This window comes from Phaethon lepturus, unplaced genomic scaffold (genome assembly GCF_000687285.1).
Source record: "Phaethon lepturus isolate BGI_N335 unplaced genomic scaffold, ASM68728v1 scaffold9990, whole genome shotgun sequence".
Classification (NCBI taxonomy): domain Eukaryota; kingdom Metazoa; phylum Chordata; class Aves; order Phaethontiformes; family Phaethontidae; genus Phaethon; species Phaethon lepturus.
Window position 1 is genome coordinate 25,950 of NW_010514017.1, and position 7,757 is coordinate 33,706.

The following is a 7,757-nucleotide window of genomic DNA, read 5'->3' on the forward strand; positions in this document are numbered from 1 at the left end:
TGATGTCTGGAGATGGGCCAAGTTCAAACATCGACACCCTGACCCTCCCTGCTGCTTCGCACAGGGCAGGAGTACGGTTTTTTATGTCCTCCACAGAATGAAACTGCAATGTTAAGTTACCAAATCCCTAAACCAAACTAAACAAAAATAAAAGCCAGCACAAGGATGACAACGAAGTTCTTGCATAGGACTAAAATTCAGCTCTCTATGCCATGGCCTGCATCTACGAAAGCCTTCTCCTCAGACCCACCAAGCTGCCGTCGCTCTAGCGATGGCAGCAGTCGGTAGCTTCGTTTCTTCTACCTCCTGACCGCGGGCGGCACGGGGCGGTTAGACCCTCCGGGGTGAGCAGACCCTGCCAGCCACGTGCGTGCCCCCGAAACAAGGGCTGAGCAGATGAGGTCTGAGGCAAAACCCACCCCTGGCCCAACATCCAGATGGTCTCACAGCCACACGTGTGAGGTCGGCGTGTCCCAGACAACACCCAGCCAGGTCCTGGGACCGACCCCAAGAAGATCAGTACTTATGGGATGGCCACCGCGGTGCCAACAGAAGGCTCTGGAATCGGCAGCTCAGGTACAGCCTGCAGAGACAACAGCTCCTTGTTTTATCCCTACTGTTCCTGCACGGCCGGCAAGATGTTTGCTACATTGAATTCAAAGTTAATGAGCTGCCCCATGAAGCATTTCTTGGTTTTGCCTTTACAACAGAAGAAAAAAAGGCAGCATTTCCCCATTGCATTTTGTATTATTAAGGCCTTTGACAGTTTGGGAGCTGTCTTAATGAAAAGGGATGTTTTTTAAAAACAGGACTGAATACTCCAAAACAAACCCCAAAAAAACCCCAGAGAACAAACACAAGCTGGTTATCAGCTTACATTGGTACTTTAAGAAGTCAAGCACAGTGTAAGGAATTCAAAAAATACGTCAAAATAGCACCTTTAAAGGCAGAAGAAAACACTTTTTTTTTTTTTTTTTTTTTTTTTTTTTTTTTTTTTTTAAGTTCTTCAAGCAAAGCAAAACCCTGCATACTTGAAGTTCACAAAGAAATGGGCAAATACATAATCTCAGGTACAGAAGGTGAGTATTTATTCAGACAGTTTTTCCTCTGCAGGTGAGTAAATGGGGAACTCTGTGAAAAAAAATAAAATCCACATTAGGTATTACAGAAAAATCAGTGAATCTCTCTATTGAGATAATGGATCAAGTTAACTGGCAAAACAGTGCAGAGTAGAGGCAAAGAGAAAACTATCTGGTCTGTCCTTAAAAGAGCAGACACTTCTATTTTTTAAACAGATTTTTTCCTATTTAAAAATTGTCAGGACAGCCTTTCAATCGCTTCTCTCATTTACAAGTTTAATAGTTACTTTCAAGTAATATAAATTTTTATTTACTTTTTACAGCAGCTGCAGGTCAACCTTCGTCTTTTTGTACAGAAACATGCATTTAAAATGAAATTAAAGTAAACTGTCCTTGAACAATGGCATCATTTTGCCCTGCTTCTTGTCTGCTTTTAGTTTTTTATTGAAGGACAAAATGCAATTTAAAACAAAACAAAACATTTGACAAAGTGCAAAGAAAAAAAAAATGAGGTAGCTGGGAATAGGGGCTTTTCCCCATGGACAAGGCAGCAGGCTTCCAACCACAAGTAACACGTATACACGGGAGTGGGCTACACATGTTCTACCTACAGGATCGCTCACAGATGTTCAGGTGATCTCTAACCTGCTGCCATTAGTTTGACAAGCTTGATGAAAAATCATTTCATCACGTATTAAGCACTCTCCCCACATACACCGAGTGGAATTAAAGGATGCAGAGATGTGCAAAAAGCCAGCGCACAGAGAGATCAAGTTTGTGTGGACGTCCTTCAACCCGCAGGAGCTCTTCCTAGTGACCATCCGCAAAAGCAACGCATTCACAAGGAGATTTGGGGCAAGAGCGAAAGCAAAACCCTGTTAGTAAGAGCAAAAGACAAAGCAAGCGAGAGCAGAAAGCAGCATTATGCATGGGGTATGCTCAGGAATCTGCGTTTGTTGGTGTGACAGGGCTTCGGGGGCCACCTCTCAGCCAGCCACAGGCTCGGGGCCTCTCCAGCACTCAACACGTCTCCACGTCAGCCACAGGCTCGGGTCCTCTCCAGCACTCAACATGTCTGCAGCTGGGCAACGTCCCAGCCGTGCTCCCCAACACCGCGGGCAGCAAGGGGTGGCAACTACATGAGCTCTGCGCCAAAAACGGCCTCTTGCCCCATCAGACACACACAAAGCCATGTGCAGTATAAGGACAATCTTGTTGTTTTACTGATACTTTTCCTCTGCCCTTAACACTGTAATGCCACCCTCTACGAGTCCACCAGAACATAGCTTGCTGTTTACATCAATTAAACTAAGATACAATAGAATACTCACCATACGTTGCAAAACAGTCTCAAGACCCTTAAATACAAAAAAAAGTTTCAATTACAAGAAGCAAATCATTGAGTTTTGGAAGTCAGGGAGAAAAAAAAAATAAATACTTAAAATTGACTTAGCAGCTGTTTCCCCACGCAAACAAAAGCTAGAACAGATCCCGGTTTCTGTAAGCAAACCAGAAGAGTCCTTCGGACTACTTTAAGACTAGTTCTGAAAGAGTTTGAGAGAAGGTATTTCTTAAGAGGGTACTCCTTGGCTTCCCTTCAGAAAGAAACTTTAACAAGAGCTCTAAAGAACGTCAGCTCTGTTCGACTTGACCACCTTGCCAGATAACCCGGTGTACTGGTTTACTTATTCTAATAATTAAGCAGACTTTGCTTTTTAAGGCCTAAAAATAGCGAAACAAGCAACAAGCATGATAATGCTTTCCTGCTATCATGTGTAAATGGATGAAACAGATGCTGCCTAGCTGAAGCTTTAGCTTGTGAGATCATTAAGGTGAGAATCTCAAGAACAGCCAGGGAAAAAGTTTTTGTAGCATGCTGCCTATCGCATACTGAAATTTAGACTTTCCAAAATGGCTCTTGCTTTCATCAGGTGCAATACCGTTCCGCAGGTTTTTTCTATTCTGAAATTGGTAGAGGTGGCAGTATGCAAACAGAACGCCCAGAAATTATACTTGTAAAAGCAGCCCTGTACAGCCTGCTTACGTGGTATCTTTCAGGCTCCGACTGGGTTTAGAAGTACAGATTAAAGGAACTTGCCCTTGACCAAAAGAGAGGTTGTCTTAAACTGAAAAGGAAGGAAGGAAGGAAGGCAAAGACAAAAAAAAAAAAAAAAATCAAGGCCATTAGATGGCGATGCAAAAGCACCCAGTATTTAAAAAAAATAAAATTACATTTTCATGTTTTATCAATTAAATAACGTTACTTACACTGGGGATGCTTCTTTCTATCCTATTATTGTAATCGGATCCATCAGCTTTTGCAGGGGCTCAGTACAGTCTCATTTCATTATGAAAATTCAAGGGCATTGGTAGGCAACGGCATTGAGCATGTTCAGTTACGGATGCGCTCTGGCAGGTGTTCATTACCCACATAAAACCCTGCAAAAATACTGGGCAAGAAGATTTAGCCTTTTACATTGAAAAGTTCCACTCTCCCAGCTCACTTTTCAAGACATTTCAAAAGATTATTTCAAATAACCCTTAAATATTGTTCTAAACAAATCCTTTATGCATTATAAGTACTTTTATAACTAATAAGCAGCTGGAATAAGCTGTTTTTAGAAATACCTCTAAAATTTTGTATCACCAATAAATTTACAACATAATCACTAGCTGGTACCAGTTTATAACTTAATTCTCCTCTTATTCTGAATCCCTTTTAGCAGGTATTTATCTAGTTAGGCACTTTGCATTGTTTTAGTCTATTCTTTTAGTTTACCTATTAATCAAAAACTTGAGAGAGTTGGTTACTGGAGTACAACAGCAGTTAGATTGCAGACTCACGCCGGGCATGGTTGAGCAGAGATGCCACCTTAAAGCCCGACTGCAACCCTTCCTACAGTGAGGGATTTCCCAGGAAAGAAACAACCAACAAACAAAACCCCACAACCCACAGGGATGCTGGAGAGCAGGTGCCCAACCTACCACTAAACTCCAGGGCTCTCGGTCGGGACCCCTACAGAAAACGAGCGGTGCTTCGCCCAAATCTTACTGGCTTTACAGCGGTGTCTCCAAGTCAGCTTTTATTGACTCGCCTTCCCAACCTTAAGTGACAGCCAGATCTCCTCACTTTTCTTTCACAAGCAGCGTGCCACGGAAACACGGGCCCTGCTGACGCAGCTCTCAACTCCAACAACAAGCAAGGAAGAGCGAAAGAAAACGGCAAATGTCAAAAGGCTACAGCACTGACGACTGAGACGCGGGCCTGTACTCGTTCCTTAACGGCAAAAGGAAACGCTCCAAGTTCGGATGGAAATAGTAGCTTCTAACTGCAAAACAAACATGTAGATAATTAACACCCCTGCCAGCCACGTGAAAAAGCTGTTTAAGTACTCCAAAGAGAACACAAACCCCAAAACCTTGATGCTAACATTCGAGGCAGAAAGGATCCATACCCCAAATTAAATATAATTCCTTGGAAAGCATCGCTGTGCGTGGCACCAAAACATACCTTAGTTACAATCTTCAGTATGCCTGTGCCCCTGGGTACAGTCACGCTTCCAGGGACACAGCTTTCCTTCTGCAGATAAGATTAATTCAAACGAATTGCACTTTATCTAAATATTTGTAATTTTAAATACTAAAACCTGTTGTCAGCTGCCATTTATTATATACTTGCATGGCACTAGTGCTCTAACAAAGAGCAAAGTGTCCCTATGCATCACATGGAGCGATGTCTCAAGGCAGCTGTGAAGAGTAACACAAACCTGCAGAGGAGTATTAAAAAAAACGTAAAGATTTACAGTGTTTTAAATAGCATTCATTTAAAAAAAAAAAAGAACCACTGCTTTTTTGGAACACAGTGGATTTTAAGCATCTCTACTTTAATAGAACAGTTGAATTATTGTTATATACAGAGGAAACCAAAAGTTTGGCACTTGTAAAAACTCGCATTTGTTATTGCATCCTGCACTTTGTGCGTTACCAAAACCCATGCAGGCTGTACGGCCGTAGGATTTATGGAATCAACCAAGGAAACTGCAGTTAAAGCAGGGAAAAAACGCTCCCTAAACCCCTCGCTTTTGTACTTGCGCATCTGCCAAGTCATGCAGGCACAAGAAAGATTGCAAAAAAGAAGTGAAGCTGCCTGGTGTTTTCTGGAAGGGCGGTTCATAAAGCAAGCCAGGCGCTTCAGTAGCTTTGATGAAAAATCTCCTATTTTCAGCAAGAACTCTGCTTCAGCAGGCAGGCTGTGTGACGTGCAAGTTTTGTGCAGTGAAAAGCAAAAGGGATACAGCCTGTCCACAGTTACCACTGAGCTGAGTTTGTGAATTTGCCTTTGTTTTCAGATCCACTGCTATCCTTTTGCGTAATCTCATATTAATCTGCCTTCGATTTAAAGATGAGGTACCCTCAAAGCTACGGGAAGTCACTTCACCAGGAACAGCCGCGTTGATACAGCATTTTCACAATAACTAAACCTTAAGGAACAGCTGATAAAATATTTGTGGACAGAGAGACCGCGCTGCGGTATAACAAGACAGAAGACTCTTCAGGATGCCTCTTTTCCAGGTTATAAAAACAGAAAGGATGAGGATTTGAAATCCAGCGCTGACTCTTTAGGAACACGAGCATCTCACAAGGCCAGGTAAGGAACGGAGACCCGGCCAGGTGTGTGCCTCCCTAAGAAACCCAAGAGATCTAGTTTTATAAGAGCAACAGCACTTTACACCTTTGCTTCTGCAATCAGTCTTTCTGCTGCGCAGAGCGGCCACAAGACCACGCGCGTAAAACAAGCGGAGAGGACGCTGTTGTGTGCTTGTCATATTAGCTCTTTTTTCCCCACTCATACGCTCAAACTTTTTATTTTACCCTTAAATTAGCAATTCCAGAGTTTCTCCAAAAATAACCTGTGGCACATGGAAAAAGGAAGAGGAAACTTTGCTGGGGGGGTGACACTGTGGTAAGAGGTGGAGTGAGGGCAGAAAAGAGCCACTGCTATTCCCATCTTCCACAAGCCCTGCCCCATATTTGGTGATTTTCCCGATTCCAGTGGCTGGGGTTTGTCCGATCCTACAGCGGGGGGAGGAAAGGACGCAGAGGCTCAGCCCGAGTCACTCAAGCCTGCGACGTGACCCAGCCAGTCTTCGTCTGGGATCGTGCTGAGCTCGACTCAAGATGCAACCACCTCAGCCCTGCACCCAAGGACCCAGCCCCGATCCGAGGGGTGGTGGGCACCGCGTCGGCGCCGCTCTTCAGCGATACAGACAGCATTTCAATGCTACGAGAAACTCACAACGCCAGCGAGGCACCCGGTTTGGTAAATCAGTAAGGAAGGTGCCTAAAAACCTGATGCCTGGAAGCCAGCAGACTGCAGGGACAGCTGGCTAAGAAAATAATTCAAAAAGTCGCCTGTGGGGGAACTGGCTGAATTCGAGTGCCGATTCACGAGCTGGAAGGAATTAAGGCTACTGTGCCAAGCAAGGACAACTTAAACAAGTTTCTAAACTGCCAAACCACCTAAAACCCCTGGATTGCAAGCTGAGAAAATTCATCAGTTGCTTCTGACAGGGTTCAGCCACCATATGCGGGGGTAGCAGCCAGCAGGCAAGCAGGGACAGCTGGGGCGGTGGCACACACCAGTGAACCCAGTTCAATCTATAGCTGTTCACACGTTCAACATGCTTAGGAAACTGGTGACCTCCCTCCACTCAGCACCTCTGGTATCAGAGCCTCCTTCTCTGCCCCTCTCATACACCATCACCTGGAGAAAGGAGAGCTTTGGCTTCCAAGCCTTGCTCCAAACTGGGAGGCAACTGAACCTGGTTACTGCATCCCAAGAGATGCACTCATCACTGGGCTTGCAGATCAGAACTGGACAGACAGACGACACAGGTCAGACCCCGAAAGATGCATCCTTTCCCCCCTGCACACCCTCAGAGGCTGGAACATCTCCCGAATCGGCCCCACAGACAATGCAGATGGGGAATGACCCCCATCCCCTTGAAGCAAGACCACGCCAGCCAGCTTTGAGATCTCGTGAGTACTAAAAAACCTAACTAACTAACTAAGCCTAACTAACTAACCAACCCTTCAGCCTGAGCACGCACCCGACACAGCAGGAGACGATGACTCTGGAGACTGGCCCCTGGCCGCCCACCGCGCAGAAAGCGACAGAAGTACACACGTGCTAAGAAATTAAGTTCGTAGCCGTTTCAGGTGAAGAGGTGTAAACTTCTTGGTCGAATCTCACCGAGTGCATTTGCAACACGCTCCAGTTACCAGCAGATTTGTTTGTTTTATTTATGTTTTTTAAAAAAAAGTAAGAATACCTACTGTTAATCCTACTTTAAGTGTAAACATTTGGTTCAATAACTTTAACTGCAAAACACTGCTAGAGTATATATGATTTGAATTTATTATATGCATTTATTACTTGGGTTTTCTGATGCTGAATGCCCTCAAGTGTACTGGGAAGCTACAGGGACACAAGAGATAGCAGCCTGCAATATTCTGAATAACGTTTTTGGAAGTTTTCTAAGCCACTTAGAAAACCGAGCTCAAAAGTGAAACAGGTACTCAGGAACATTCATCACTTTTGAAAATGGCATCTTGGCACTTTGTCTAAGAAAAGAAATTGAACAATGTAAGATTTTCAAAAACGGGAAGTTTTTGAAC